The sequence below is a fragment of the Nyctereutes procyonoides genome, unplaced genomic scaffold, assembly GCF_905146905.1.
Source record: "Nyctereutes procyonoides isolate TBG_1078 unplaced genomic scaffold, NYPRO_anot_genome, whole genome shotgun sequence".
Lineage (NCBI taxonomy): Eukaryota > Metazoa > Chordata > Mammalia > Carnivora > Canidae > Nyctereutes > Nyctereutes procyonoides.
The window spans coordinates 25,233,205-25,249,202 of NW_026575020.1; the positions used below are offsets into that span (position 1 = coordinate 25,233,205).

Here is a 15,998-nt window from a genome sequence, read left to right on the forward strand (position 1 = left end):
GACAGAAAGATCCAGATAACTCAACTCCTGCTGAACTCCACGAGTCATTCCCAGCTCAGAGAAGAAGCATCTGAACAAGAGCCCCCTGACCCAATGAGTGTGGAGGCTTGACCCGGGTGTGGGGGCCCTGCCTGCTAGGCTAACGGAGGCTGAATCGGCGATCTCTAGCAGGCTGGCTCCAACTTACTTCTAGGCCCCTGTGACATCCCCCAGCCCAGAGCCTGAATGCTTTCTCAGCCAGACAGCTGAGCAATGTCTGGAGGCAGGAAAAGGGGCAGAGGTAGGAGAGGCCAGATGTTTTGCCAACCTCAGACCCACCAAACGGCTAACCATGCAGCTGAGGGAGGAAACCCTAAGGTTATAGGGGCACAGTGTAGAGGAAGGAAAGATGCTTGAGCTCTGGCTGCTCTGGCCAGGGGGTTGCACTCAGCCTATGAGCTAGCTGGCTTATCAGAGGGGAGTTGCAGAGTCGGGAAAACAGCAGCCACCAGACTGTATCTGGAAAAAGAACAGACCATGTGGATGATACTCTGAAGGTTCCTTCAGTTCTGAGACTGGCTCAGAACAGACCCAAAGGGGCCACGCCTGAATCCAAATGAGTCCTCTGCCCACCCCTCACTGGCATCTCTCCCTCCAAAAGCTCAGACAGTCTTAGTGGATTTTTCTCCTCTTTGCGCTGTCACTTAGGACTATGGGAAAAAGGCAGGTCTGTGAGCACCCCTACTCAGCTTCAGCATGCCCTTTCCCCGCCCAGACACAGTGGAGTAGTTGCACGGGAAGGTTTTCTTGATTCCTAATGGAAAAGATCCTTAGAAATTCGTCCAGGATCATGTTAATTATCCACCTCAGGGTGGGGGTGGGGACTCTCTATTTGTACCCAGAGTCCTTGGCTACTTTTGATCTCTAATTAGCAGCACCTAGGGCACTGACCAGCATGATGGCCGCTCAAGTTTTAAAGTTGCGTCTTGTCTAGAGAGCTATTTTCAATGGGCCGAAGCTTCAAAGTTAGTTCACACTGTTACAGACAGAGGGAAATGGCAATTATTCATCAGAGTGGGCTCTACTACTTTAGAAACTGGGATTGGAGCGATTAAAAGGAAAGGAGGGGCTGGTAGAGAGGGAACGAGGACAAGTGGCAGAGTCTGGGTCTGTGCCTACTGCCCCCCACCAATGTCCAATAGTTGCACCCTCCCCACATGCCCAAGGATCACACCATGCATTAGCACCTGAGCACACAGGTCAGGGGAACATCAAGTGTTCACAAACCACACAGACTTGCTCATTACTGCACGCAGTGCTGTTAGCTCAGGCTCAGGGATGGCCCAGATTCCAAGTCCACTCCGTGTCCCTCACCAGCTCCAATTCTGTGCTCCCTCCAGGGATGCGAGCTTGGGACCCCAAGTGTCCTGCCCAAGTGGTGAAGCACTGGGGATAACACTGACTGCCCCCCAAAATGCCTGGGACACTAGGCCCAGCTCTGAGCTCAGCTCTGGATTTAGCCTGAGGCTGACTCACTGCCACTCCTGCCCCCCCCCGCCCCGCCCCCAGCCAAAGGCTCTGTCTGTCATAGGTCATTGCCCAGCTGGGGACTATGCACAGCACAAAGGCACGCCCAGGTCTGCAGTCTGAATCACCCTCTGGAACCCAGGCAGCCAGCTAGCTGGCCTGGCTCCTGACTCTTGGCTCTTCTTCTACCCACCACCGTCCCCAGACACGGGGAGACCCAGTTCCAGAGACCTCAGAGCCAAAGCCATTCCCAGTGGCAACCACCACAGCAGCCCAGGTTCCCAGGGGTGAGTCAGAGCAGCAGGGGGAAGGGAAGGGTGTGGAGGAGTTAACTTGGAGGGGCACCAGGGGGACAAAAGGCAGCTCAGCTTACCAGAGGTGGAGCTCAGAGGAGCATGACTCAGCGCAGAAGCCCATTGAGGAAGAAGAGTGAGTTCACCAGCCCCCCTGGTCATCCTCCCTGGCCCCCAGATCCACACACATGCGCCGTCTTTAGCTCCCAGAACCCCCTGGCCCACAAGCCAGACTCCTGCCTGCACAGACCATGCCAAGCACATCAGAAAAGCACAAGGATTTTGAGACCCAACTTTCCTTTTGCTCCCAGAAGGCGAACCTTGATGAAAAGGCCATGACGCCGAAGGTAGCCTGCACTCTGGGTCAGAGAAGACACGGGGGGTGGGCAGGGTCGCTCAGGGAATCGGAGTCTTCCTAAAGGTCACGACCTGCTGGGACAAACACTGTGGGCGACAGGTGACAGGAGGGAGGAACTGGGGAGGGAGGCAGATAGCAAAGCTCAAAAGGTCAGAGAAGGAGTAAGGAATAAAACATAGGAGGAAAGAGATGGCCAGGTGGGTTATAGAACATAGAACGTCCTGCCCTTGGAAGCTGTGTGTCCTTGAATAAGCCACCTCACTTTTCTGGGCCTCCCTGTAGAATTAGGGGATGGATTAGTCTAGAAAATGGCTAAAGTCTTTTCCAGGTCTGCACCCTAGGGGTTTGGGTAGGAAGAGGCACTCTAGCCCTCAACTGGGTGAACCAAAGTTATGGGCCTGTGAAGGCATTAACAAAGCTTCTCGAGGACTGTGGCGACATTGCCTTCTGCCTGCCACATGCCACTACTGGCCAGGGGCAGGAGGGTGGGAAAATAGTAAAGCCACTCCAACTACGGGGGAGAAATTAGAACGGGTCCTCTTGAGAAGCAACAGGCCGAATCTGCCTCAACCCAGGGAAAGGCTTTGTGCAAAGAATCTGTTAATTCAGTGGAGTTTCAAAACTGGCCCATCCTTCTTACTGCTTATCATGAATGACCAGTGAAAAATTAGAAATTGGACAGCCCGGGTGGTTCAGTGGTTTACCACTGCCTTCAGTCCAGGGCGTGATCCTGGAGACCCCAGATCGAGTCCCATGTCGGGCTCCCTACATGGGGCCTGCTTCTCCCTCTGCCTGTGTCTCTGCCTCTCTCTCTCTCTCTCTCTCTGTGTGTGTGTGTGTTTCTCATGAATAAATAAATAAAATCTTTAAAAAAAAGAAAAATTAGAAAATTATTTTGTCTATTTTATTATTTGGGTCATATGCCAGATATAAATAATTTCACTCATTTGGTCTTGGATCTCCTGCTCAAGTTCCCTGGGAGCAGGGAGAGGTCCATTCATCTGAGGCCGTGAGGACACTTGGCCATTTGCACTTGGGCCTGTTCCTCTGCACCCGCTCCTCCTTAGGAACATCACTCTGAACACAAATGTGGGGTTCTCTCCAGAGGACATTATCTCTGTGGCTTTTGTGAGGAATTGCCTGGCTATTTCTGCTCTTGTCGTTATCACTGGCTTTTAAAGATTTTAAAGATTTGCTTAGGATGCAAAATAACCTAGCTTTAGCCGATGCAGAACAGGTAAGGAACTCAGCCCCAAAGATGGTAGTGACATCTTCACCATAGCCATTGCCAGAGCTGGGAATGACTTGCTTTGTGGAGCAAGGATACCAAGGCCTGTCTTCGCTGACCTGCTCTCTCTAGGGATTTCAGCCATTTCTGACAACATCGTTAATTACTGTATATGGAACACCTGTAAAAGTATTTAACACATTTTTATTTATTTATTTTTAAAGATTTTTATTTATTTACTCATGAGAGACACACAGAGAGAGGCAGAGACATAAGCAGAGGGAGAAACAGGTTCCCTGTGGGGAGCCTGATGTGGGACTCAAACCCAGGACCCTGGAGTCACAACCTGAGCCAAAAGCAGATGCTCAACCACTGAGCCACTAAAGCATCCCTAACACATATTTTTAAATCTGTCTTACAACAGCCTCAGGACACAGGAATTACTTTTATTCTCATCTTACTGATGAAGAAAAAGACTTGGAATGAGATTAGGTCACAAAGCTATTAAGTGGTGGACCTGGATTTGAACCCAGGTTGCTCTGACTGCAAAGCTCCCTTAGAGGCCCATCTTTTTTGCTAGTCACATGTGGTCAGAGGGGCTAGGTCATCCTTAGTAGCCAACTCTGGCTGACATACTGTGTCACTGTCAATGTTTAGGAGGTCTGGAGAGGTGTGGATCAAGCTGAAGCATGGATTGACAGTGAGGTGTTTGTTCACTAGTGTTTACTAGTGACCCCACCACAATCCTGTCCCTGAAGCTCCAACTACCTCTCTGACCACCCTCCCTGGCACTTTTGGCCTCGTCTCCCCCCCCCCCCTTTTTTTTTAAGATTTATTTATTTATTTTAGAGAGTGAGAGAGAGAGAGAGAGAGAGCATAAGGGTAGGGGCAGAGGGAGAGAGAAACTCAGGCAGACTCCATGCTGAGCCCTGGCATGGGGCTCAAACTCATGACCCTGAAATCAGGACCTGAGCCAAAACCAAGAGTTGGGACGCTTAATCGACTGTGCCACCCAGGTACCTCTCTGCCCTCTTCTTTGTGGGGGAAGGGAAGAGAAACCAATGTTCACTGAACCCTTACTATGAGCCAGTCACAGAGGCAGGCACTTTACACTGCTTCCTTATTTCATCTTCACAAAACCCACTTTCTAGAGGGTATGGATCTCACTGAGGGCCCCAGAGCTACTAAGTGGCAGTACTGGGATTCACGAGCAAGCAGGATGTGAGCCGTTTGTGCATCCACAGCATTCCCTGGACTGTGGTTTCCTCATGCACAGGATGCTATGTCACCCATCATACTGTGGGCCTTAATAAATAAACATTTACCGCATGACAGCACTGAAATGGGGGTTCTTTGGCAAACTCTTATTCCCATCTGGTCTCTTCTCTCAACTGTAAACTACAGAAAATAACACTTGCCAATCCTGATTCCCAGGGATGAGGGGGAAAAAGGGAGGTAATACTGGCTCTAAACTTAGCAACAATAAATAGATGGAACACTCAATGCTGTAGAGTGGAAAAGGAGGGCGGGACACTCTGAGATTGCTGAGTAGCTCTTAGGGAAGCAACAGTAGCCATAAAATGCATCATCTTCTGGCCCTAGCCCTTCCATCTTCAGAAACATAAGAGCAATGGGCTGATTTAAAGAAAGGAAGAGAAAAAAAAAAAAAAGCCCACAAATCCATGCTGAGACTTTTAATGATGCACTCTATGCCCCAAACTGGAAACAACTCAAATGCCTAGCTTTAGGGAAGTAGCTCAGCAGTTTAGTGCCGCCTTCGGCCCAGGGCAGGATCCTGAAGACCTGGGATCGAGTCCCACGTTGGGCTCCCTGCATGGAGCCTGCTTCTCCCTCTGCCTATGCCTCTACCTCTCTGTCTCTCTGTTTCTCATGAATAAATAAATAAAATCTTTAAAGGAAAAAAAAAGGGAAGCGTTAGGTAAACTATGGTACTTCAGTACATACAATGCACCATTATGTTGCCATTTAAACTAACAAATATGCAGGCAAAACTCCACCTAAAATAATATCCATCAAAGAAACCAAAACCTAAATAGTATGCAAACAGTGATCATCATAATCTTGTAAATTGTGTAAACTAGACACAATAGCGACATTTGGTATTTATTTTGTTATGTATTTGTTACTTACTGTTTATTTCTATTGTAAAGATAGCTAAATAGTCAATAAAAAAGAAAAAGCAGAGGAGATAATAGCTGCAAGCATTTGTTCTCAACAAGGAGAAATCCAAGAAATGTGCTGAGGGACCTTTTGATGCCCAGCCTGGGAAGGCTTCCAACACTCAGGGGACAGACTAGGCTGGGTTTTACCCACTGCATGGACCAGCAAGGACCAGCCACCCTTAACTTACCATCTTCTGTGCCCCTGCAAGAAGGAATGGGGGCACAAATGCCCCCAAGGCAAGCTTTCTACTCACTAGGCTCCCCGAAGGCACGGAATACCCAAACTGGGAAAAATGCCTCAAGGCTCAGGAATCCATGCAGATATCCACACACAGGGAGCCCCAAGAGCAGGGGGAAAAAAAGAGATCTTGCTGTCTGAATTAGGGAACTCACACCTGTTCCCTCTGCCAACACTCATGCACATTCAGAGGAGAAAGAGGCATGGCATCGTCCTCTCTCTCCTTTCCTGTTCTAAGGAGCAGAGAGTAGCTCCCAGGAGACCCTTTCCCTACCAGCCCTCCCTCCACCCCAGCACCTACTTGTCTAAGAAGGAGGGTGGGAAGAAGGAACTGCAATAGCAGTAATAACAGCTAACCCTTACTGAGCATGTCCTAATTGCCAGGCACCGTGCTGAATCCTCTGCACGCATGAGCTCATTTAATCCCCACAACAGGGATCCCTGGGTGGCGCAGCGGTTTGGCGCCTGCCTTTGGCCCAGGGCCTGATTCTGGAGACCCAGGATCGACTCCCACGTCGGGCTCCCTGCATGGAGCCTGCTTCTCCCTCTGCCTGTGTCTCTGCCTCTCTGTCTCTCTCTGTGTGACTATCATGAATAAATAAAATCTTAAAAAAAAAAAACCTTTTTAAAAAAAAAATCCCCACAACATTTCTCTGAAGGAGATATTAGCATGATTCCCACTTTACAAATGAGCAAAAGGAAGCTCAGAAATGACCTGGCCGAGCCCTCAGCACAGCAAATCGCAAATTAGAACTCACACCCAGGTCTGTCCTCCAGCAAGAACCTTCCAGGCTCACTTTAAGGGATGGAAGCAAGCCCTGCCTCCACCTCCCCTGGTTCACCTCCACAGTTGAACTTGTATGATGTTATCCACCAGAATAACAGCTTGGGCAGAAACACAGGGGTTTCCAGAGATGACCTGCCCTTCCACCATGACCCGAATAAGCTTTGCACAGAGGTGCTTGAAAGGAACAAGGCCTCTGCAGGGAGTGGCCTGAAGGCCATGCTGCCAGCCAGAGGAGGAGGGGAAGAGCTTGGCAGGGACACCCTGGCTCCTTTGGTCCAGCCTCCACTGAGAGCCCTCCCCCACGGGGGGGGGGGGGCGGAAGAGAAAGCGGTGAGTGCCCACAGTCACTGCCGGCCAGCCCAGAGGAAGCAGGTGCACTGGAATGGCTTCCTGCTGCCACTGCGGTTGCAGACGGGCCTGGGGTTCCTCCTCCAATGGCTGGACCTGCTGGAGGCCTCCCTCCCCTGGGGACACTCGCTGCCCCACTGCGGGGCCCTTTGCCATCTGCCTTGCCATCATCACACACGCCCCCCACCCCCCAAATCTGACCTAGTGCTGGTGGCCTGCGGGCTGGGGATCAGGCGGGGAGGAGGCTAGACCAGGAAGCACGCACCTCTCACAGCGAGGAGATTCTCGGGCCCCACCCCTGGCTACCCACACACACCTCAGCACTGGCGCCAGTTCTGTGGCTGGGATGGGGCAGTCTTGGGGCCCAGGGAGATTCAAATGCTCACAAGCACGACTCAGGCTCTCAGTATACCTCCGTGCTGGGCCAGCCCACACGCTGCCAACTGCTGACATGATGAAAATCTGACCCTCAGTGGCCAGGAGGGGTTGACATGGGTGAGTAACGGAATGACTGAGAGGCAGCTATGTCTCTCCTCACTTGCTTTTTTAAGGAACTTACTTCTCTAGAGTAATCTCTGCTGAAAATGAGACCTACAGACAGGGTATCCCCAAGATGCCATCTGTGCTCCTTCCAAGTGTCTGAGCCACAGAAATGCAGGAGACCATGCTGAGTCCACTCCTGGCCACCCTGACAGCTGGAGGGATGACCCCTGTATAGTGCCTTTTCTCATCTACCAGGAGGAAAAAGGGTGGAGGGCTACCCTGGTAATACGAGCCTTCCGAAGGTCCATGAGGTACTGGGCTTCCAGGCCTTGGAAGAAAAGAGTGTTCCAAGGAATGAGGGCCTCAGGCACCAATGGTCTGTGGGGAAGGCGTGTCACAGCCTGTGGGCAAGCTGATGCAGTCCCATGACACGGAGGTCTAGAAAATGGTGCCCCCTCCAAAACTCCCAAAGTCCCGAGTCAGGCCCAGGAGGTTTTGGGAGGTTGCCTGCACTGAATGATTCTCTCCCCACCAAGAAGCTCAGAGAGGGGCCCCAAGGCAGCGCCCCCTTCACCACCACCTCCTTCAGCCACATCTGGGGAAATAACAAAAAGGCTCCTCCTTTCGTAAATGAGGAACCGGCATGAGGAGCCTGGGACATTTCTGGGGTGGGGGGTGGGGGGGTCACAGGGACACTCACCCGCATGGCCTGGCCTGGAGCAACCCAGAGCAAGGAGTCTCCTCTCCGATGCTCCTCTGTTAGTGGCTCAAAATAGCACAGGCTTCAGCCCCGCCCCTGGTCCCCTCCCTCTCCCCAGGCCCCTCCTGCTGGCAGCCCGACTGCCCAACCCTGGCCAGAGCCAGTCCCAGACAGTGAGTGGCCTCCAGGACTGCGGATACCAGGTATGCCGGGATGGAGAGGGTAACACAGCGTGTGTAGATGGGGGAAGAGGAGGCACGGAGAGTGAGGGGGCAATGGGTGGGGGGCGGGCAGTGTTGGAGGGTCAGGGGCAAGGGACAGGGAGGGTGGGGCTTTCCTACTGACACACACCCCAGCTCCCAAACAGCTGAGCTGATATGGCCCCTAAAAATAGCAGAGGAATTTGAGACCTGCAGCCCCCGGCCCCACAGGCCAGGATTAAGACAAGCACATGCACGTTCTCTCTCTCTCTCTCTCTCTCTCTCTCTCTCTCTCTCTCTCACACACACACACACACACACACACACACACACCATCATGCATGAACACTCAATCACAGCACAGTGTTCTTGAGAACACACAAATCATAAGCTCACCCCAGCCATCTAATTACTGCGGCAGAGGCCAAGGAAACCACTAACGTCACATCCAATCCAATATACAGGGCCCACTGCACGCTGGGCCAGCACGACAGCCATGCAGCCATCCTGGAACGTCTGGCAGGAATAGAGTGAGACCCACACGATCAGTCTGTGGCTGCCTTGCCGGAAATACACTGGGGACATGCAAAGAATCAACTGCACTTTCTGTGTATATACCTCTTGCCCTACACAGCTAGAGACTGACTGCACAGGCACACAGGAGGGTGTGGTGGGTGGGCCTTGGCCCTGCAGAGGAAATTGTGGGTGTCTGGCCAGTGAACAAGGGTTGCCCATGAAAAGCCAGTGCTCCTCATGAAGAGAAGGCCTTGCCTTGCTCTTCAGTTAGTACCAGGGGATGCCCGGACTGGGGCTGGGGACCCCCAAGAGGCTGAAATGGAAGCTGGGGGCAGATGGGGAGGAGCCAAAAGACAGGCCTTTTGAAGCTGTCTCAGAAGCTGTAAGCTCTGCAGAAAAAAGGAAGCTGGCCTGTTTTTTTTCCTCTCCAGGAAAAAAAAAAAAAAAAAAAAGAATGGGGTGAGGTGGTGTTAGGAGGGCTTGAAAAAGAGCTGTCACCAAACCAGTGTCCAACCATGGTGGCTGGAGATCCCCCAGGCCTGTTACCCCAGATAGTCTTATGAGCCCAGTAGGTCTTGTAAACAGTATGACTTTCTCTGTTGAAAGGTTGATAAGCACTGCCTGGGAGGACCAAAGCCCAGCTCTGCCTCTTCCCTACCACACAGGACCATTGGGACGTGGGGTCCCACCTCTGGTTTCTAGGGACTGGTGTGTCGTCCCAGGGAGATCGTCTGGCCCTTCGGGGGCATGTGCTGTGTCAGAGCTCTTCACATCCCCAGGGCTTTCTCGACACACTGGTGCCAACCTTGGCTGCAGCTGAAATCTCTCATGGGACTCCAGAAATACTGATGTCTAAATCCCACCCTTTCCCCCTAGTTTCTGATTTAATTGGTCCGGGAGGGAAGCCTGGGCAGTAGGATTTGTAAAAGCTCCCCCAGGTGATGCTTATAGGTAGCCAAGGCTGAAAACTGTTCAATATGAAGGCAGCAGAGGGGTCCCTTTGTTAAGTCACTGAGTGCCTGAAAGAATGAAGGGATGAAGGACGTAGCTGTGTGATCCCTGGGCCTGTGCCTTAAACGGCCCTCATCTGCAAAATGAGTGTTCTGCACCAGTAACTCTTCTCTATGGTCAGTATGAGACTGGTAAAATCTCAGTGAGTGAAAAGGTTTGGTTCTCAAAGCGTGGTCCCCAAACCAGCAACCCCTCCCCCTTCCAGACCTACTGAATCAGAAATTCTGCATCAGGGCCCCAGGAACCTGTGCTCTAACCAGCCCTTCAGGTGATTCTGAGAACCACTGCTTTGAAGGAATTATTCTTGGTGTCCCGTGGCTGACAGTGAGTCTCCCAGGTCCAGCCCACCGGGTTCAATCGTGGCTTGTCCATGCGGAAAGCTACACAACTGAACCCTGCGCTGTGATTTCTTCACCTGTACAAGGAGGGCAATGAAAGTACCTACCCAGTAGGGTGATTGTAGGCATTAGAGGAATTAGTGCTTGCAAAGCTCTAGGAACAGTGTCTAACACAAAAATTTTCAATAAACTTATCAGAAAAAAAGTTTTCAATAGTTTTAATTATTATCATCTATCTGTGATCATTGTCAGGAGATGGGGGAGAAGAGTAAAGCAAAGCATCACAAGCAAAATTTCCAGGTAACTGAAGACTATCCCCTTTAAGGCACAACATATTTTCTATTTTAAGTGACTTTCTAAATTCTATTACTAACTTATAAATCATAAAAACACACATTTTGTTGGTTCTCTTCTATTTTTTTTTTAAGATTTTATTTATTTATTCATGAGAGACACACACAGAGAGAGGCAGAGACACAGGCAGAGGGAGAAGCAGGCTCCATGCAGGGAGCCCGATGTGGGACTTGATCCTGGGACTCCAGGATCACACCCTGGGCCAAAGGCAGGCACTCAACTGCTGAACCTCCCAGGCGTCCCTGTTGGTTCTCTTCTTAAGTAAAACACTCAGAACCCATCTCAAACATCTCAAACTCCTGAGCTTCCTCTCTTGAACTCCCCTCATTTCCCTCCTCTACAGATGAAAATGAGGGCCCATCATCCCCACTGTGATGACTTTGGACTTCCCAGCCTGGCTCCAGGCCTACCAATGTCCCTCGCCATACTCAACAGGCACCAGCCCCGTCCTAGGTGCTGCAGCCAACCTCGCTCCATGCCCATGTTGGTAAGACCAGATGCCCTGTGTCCGGATTATCTGCTTTTTCATTCTTTTGTCCCCATCAGCTGTCACTCCACCTGTCAGCATGCCTGTCCCCAACAGTCTCACTTCCTTCTAATGAGCAGTTTCTGCCAAAGGCTAGAGAACCAGATAACCGAGCCTGATACAACAAAGTCCAGAGCAGAGCAAGTGGAATACCAGAGAGCTACTCTCCTGTGAGTAAAGGGCCTGGGTTTTCCCCCCAAGACTTGCTGCCCTCTATTTTGGTCACCTGAGGATCTTCTAGGCCCACCTTCCATTCAGCAGTGCTCTGGAAGATGACCAGGGACTGGTGTGTCATCCCAGGGAGATCGTCTGGCCCTTCGGGGGCATGTGCTGTGTCAGAGCTCTTCACATCCCCAGGGCTTTCTCGACACGCTGGTGCCAAGAAAAGTTACTGGTGCACCCCTTATGGGTGACCGAGGTGTCACTTTACTTTCAGAAGCTTGTTCTGAATTATTAGTAACCATGTGTCAATCTACTCTTTTCTATTCAGACAACTAGATCCTGGTCATTCTGTCTCTGAGTTGACTTGTGTTACTGATGGAGATCATCTCAAAGCACTTTCTTCCCTCGGTGACAAGGGCAGACCTCTTCATTCAGAGAAGAAACCTGAGACCTGACAACCCACTCCTTGTCACACAAAGCCACCACCAGTCCCCCTGCTGCCCAAAGGTTGGTGCTGCCTCAGGCCTCAGTAGGTCTTAAGTAAGCCCAACCTATAACCCCAGGGGGCTGGGCAGTCACTCCCACAGCCAACCAGACCACCCCTAGGCCCCTGGGTCTGCCTCCTGGCACTTCCCCTTCCCCTTTCTCCCCTCTTTTCCCCAGCTCCCCTCGTGCTCTCACTTTCTCAGGCAGATATTCCCACAGTCCCCTGCCCTCATCACCACCAATGACTTAGAAATGCTTCTCTCTTCCCAGGGTCTGGGATTGAGACCCATATCGGGCTCCTTGTGGGGAGCCTGCTTTTCCTCTGCCTGTGTCTCTACCTCTCTCCCTCATGAACAAATAAAACCTTAAAAAAAAAAAAAAAAGGAAAAGAAATGCCTCTCTCCCTTGCCCAACTTTCCATCTGTCAAGGTCCACAAGTGTCACCTCCCTCATGAAGTCTTCCCCAGACCCCAAGGCCTGCACAGAGGCATACTGCAAAGAGCACACCTTCGCAGTCAGGCACCCCAGTCCTGGATCTCAGCTCTGCATCTATCTTGCTGCCTGACCTAAGGGAAAGTTACTCAGCTTCTTAGGGTGTCCAATTTTTTTGCCTTATAATACCTATTACTACCTTCTGGGGTTGTTGTGAGAATTTAAAAAAGACAGTATATGTAAAGTACCTGGCATTAGGCCTGGCAAATTGTAGGTAGTGATTAAATTATTATCAAAAACCACAGTCCTGGGCAGCCCCGATGGCCCAGCAGTTTGGCGCCGCCTTCAGCCTGGGGTATGATCCTGGAGACCCGGGATTGAGTCCCATGTCGGGCTCCCTTCATGGAGCCTGCTTCTCCCTCTGCCTATGTCTCTGCCTCTCTCTTTCTCTCTGTGTCTGTCACAAATAAATAAAATCTTAAAAAAAAAATTAAAAAAAACAACAACCAACCAACCACAGTCCTGTCTATACCCAGATATCACCATGTACACATGGTGGTTTTTTATACTCAATATGGCACTTTGCTAGATACAATGGAATGCGCATAGATACTAAATGGGATTAGATTCTAAAGTCAGCCTGTAAGGCAAATGTAAAATATAGCCAAAATTACTCTCGAAAATCCCTTAAATTGCTCACAAAGTATAGCACACATTGTTTTATATATTTTATGTATCTGCAGGAAAGCATAGCATGGACAGTCATGTACAGCCTACAATAAAAAGATATACACAAAATGCAATGTTTAAATTTTTTCTCACACAAACATAAGTGGAATTTATTGAATTTTGATGTGCATGTGCCACAACTACACAGCATAAACTAATGTTTTGAATAGTAATCTATTTGTGATATGTCTAAATCTTATCTCCCTGAACAGGAGGGACCATTTCCTATGTCTTTTAAATCTCATCCCCCTCCCCAGCACTAGACACACAGTAGGTGTTAAGTATCCACTGGATTTAACTAACTGACCTGAAAGGTAACTGTTGTGAGATACATGGTGTTGAACACAATAGGGAAAAAAGAGATATCCAGATAGAGTAACAACCTCGACTACTCTGCGGTGGTGGTGTGTGTGGTTGTTGGTGGTGTGTGTGGTTGTTGGTGGTGTGGGGTGAGTGAAAGGTCCTCTGTTACTGGCACTGGGCCAGGCAGAATGGCTAAGCAGGGGGCCAGGGGTGGGCTACACAGAAGGCTCTGAAGAGTGAAGCCATTCACATATTCAACTAGCAGTTACCGGTAATTCCTCAAGGTGAGCACCAGGGAGAAGCACAAGGCTGGCTTCTTTTTCTGGCACTTCACAACTGGACTGTGAGCTTCTCAAGGAAGAGGCTGTATGTCTGTGGTTCAGTCTGTGTGCTCTGCACCTACCGAGAGCATTGGGTCCTGCTCAGAGGCAGTGCTCCATAGATGGATGAGCGAGTGATTGAAACAAGATGATGTGGACACAGTTCTGACCTCAGCAAACATACAGACCGGAAGAAGAGAAACAAAGCTACCCAAGTAATTAGAATTGGTGTAGGATCTGCTCCATGTTCCAACAGGGTCACTGATAATGTTCTAGGGAAATTCAGAAGCAGAGATCTTTTCCTGCTGGGGAATAAAACAGAGAGCTTATGGGCAGCTTGGGGCTAGGGCCATGAAAAATGGAAGGAAGTGTAATGAGATGAGAAATGAAGGGGATTCCAGGGTAAAGGAGTAAGATAATAGAAGCATGAAACATGAAGCACAAACAATAAGTCTGGATGAAGTGACACAGATAGGTAAACAATGAGAGGCAAAGCTGGGAAGGTAAGTGGGGCCAGATCAAGAATGCCCACGTGTCATAGTGGACAGGTGTGGTTTCAGCTGCCCACAATCCATTCCTCTATTCTCTGATTATAGCACCCCAATTTTTCCCTGGGGACCTACCCCAGCATGTGACTTGAATCTGGCCAACAAGTATGTCATGTCCCCAGGCTACGGGGACTAGTTCATGGAAGGCATATGATCCAATCAGTACCGAGGCCATTGAATGAAACTTTGGATTACTGAAAGAGTCACACTTCTCCCATAAGACCTGAACCTGGTGCTGTGCCATTTTGTCATCGGTTGTCTGAAGACCAAGCCAGTATGGAAGATGAACTGAGAGACAGGAAAGGCCTGGGTTCTAGATGAGGCTGAACTTACAACCAGTTCTACCCCCTGAATGTTTCAGATGTTTGACCCCAAGCATTTCTTCTTTTTAAATCAGGTCAGCTGGGCTCTGTCACTTGCAATTGAAAGGGTTGTACCTGAGGAAGAAAGGGAGGTAAGCAGCCTAAGCACAAAGCAGGCACATTCTGAGCACTAGCCATGAGTCAGGGCTGGAGTCAGGGATTGTGCTGCTTGTTTTCCTCACAAAACTCTGGGAGGTGAATGCTGCAAAAGAGGAATCATGGTCTGGGAAACAGGCTTATAGAGGTTAAATGACGTGCCCGAAACCACATAGATAGTGATTGGCAAGACCAGTTAGGACACTAGTCATTCTGACTCCAGAGCCCTGCTCCTTCCACTCTCCCTCCTGCCTGGAAAACAGTGGGGGTCACAGCAGGCTTCTGGACAATGAAGGGACATGATTAAACCATAGCTTTAGGAATGCTGATCTAACAAAAGGATGCTGGGAAGCAAAAGAGGCTAGAAGCTGAAAGACCACTGAAAGTCAAGGAGATGGCCAGAGGACGGATGGGAGCGGGGTTGGTATCTCCTGTATGCTGATGGTGGGGAAGAGACCGTGGGTGATGCAAGACAGAGACTCAGCAACTATTCGGGGAGGCTGGGAAATGGGCACGGAAGTTGAAGGGTGGGGTTAGGAAGAAGATGTAAAGCCTCCAACGTTTCAAGCTGTCAAGATTTCAAGAGAACAATCTGAAGCCACTATCTAAAACAGGAATGTCAGATGGAGACCGATTTAGAAGATAGCTTGGAAAACACTGAGCCTGGTGATCTACTTGACATCTTAAAAGAATAGCTGACCTTATCTCTCTAGTTCCTCTTTAATTCAAAACTCCTTTAAAAAGAAAGAAAAGGTTTATAAACACTATCCCACAGTGCTTGTATTAGGACTAATTTGCAATGTACAAACTGTCATTAACAGAATTTACGGAAGCTAGGGGACATGCATTGTTTCAATGAGGTGGTGAAAAGGGCAAGCCCAGGTCTGGGTCCAGACACTGCTGCCCTCCAGGCGGTCTCGGCGGCCCGGCTGGGCGGGAGTGGGGGGGGGCCGGGGGGGCCGGGTGGGCCCGGGGCCCAGCCCCAGCCCCGCCTGCGCTTCCAGGCCCAGCCCACCTGCCGGCAGGCGCAGGGGCGGAGCCGGGGAGGGGCGGAGCCGGGGAGGGCCAGCTCCCGCACATGCGCAGTGCGCCCGGAGCTGCAGGGCGCACCCGCCCTGCAGCGCCTCGGCAGCCCGGCAGAGGGCGGCCGCTCCCTTCTCGCCCGCCCTGGCCGCCCGAGCCGCGGGATTTCACCTCAGCGGGGCAGGCGTCCAGGCCACGCCCCCGAGAGGCGTCCCCCGGGAGCTCGAGACTGAGGGGGCTGCGGCGGCAAGATGGCCTCTCGCTTTATCCTGGAAGGGTACGGTCGGGGCGGCCGGGCAGAGCGCGGCGCCGCCTTTGTTTAATCACCGCTCCATCCGCAAGACCCAGAACGGCCCCTGCATGTAGTGGGCACTCAATACGTGCTCACTGATGGAATAAAATGGATGGATGAATGAATGAGTACGTGCATAAACAGAAGACTCCGGGGACGCGACGCTTTAAACCGGT

General features: G+C 50.7%; 1 protein-coding gene and 1 long non-coding RNA gene across 11 annotated transcripts in view; one reads left to right on the forward strand and one right to left on the reverse strand.

The window, feature by feature from the left end:
• The window catches only part of MYO18A (myosin XVIIIA), a 97,337-nt gene that overhangs the window by 55,143 nt on the left and 26,196 nt on the right, over positions 1-15,998 (reverse strand). The window lies entirely within an intron of this gene.
• Positions 8,215-12,519, forward strand: LOC129510219 (uncharacterized). Its single transcript, XR_008664548.1, has 3 exons — positions 8,215-8,327; positions 10,887-11,239; positions 11,560-12,519. It is a non-coding gene; the product is annotated as an uncharacterized LOC129510219 (long non-coding RNA).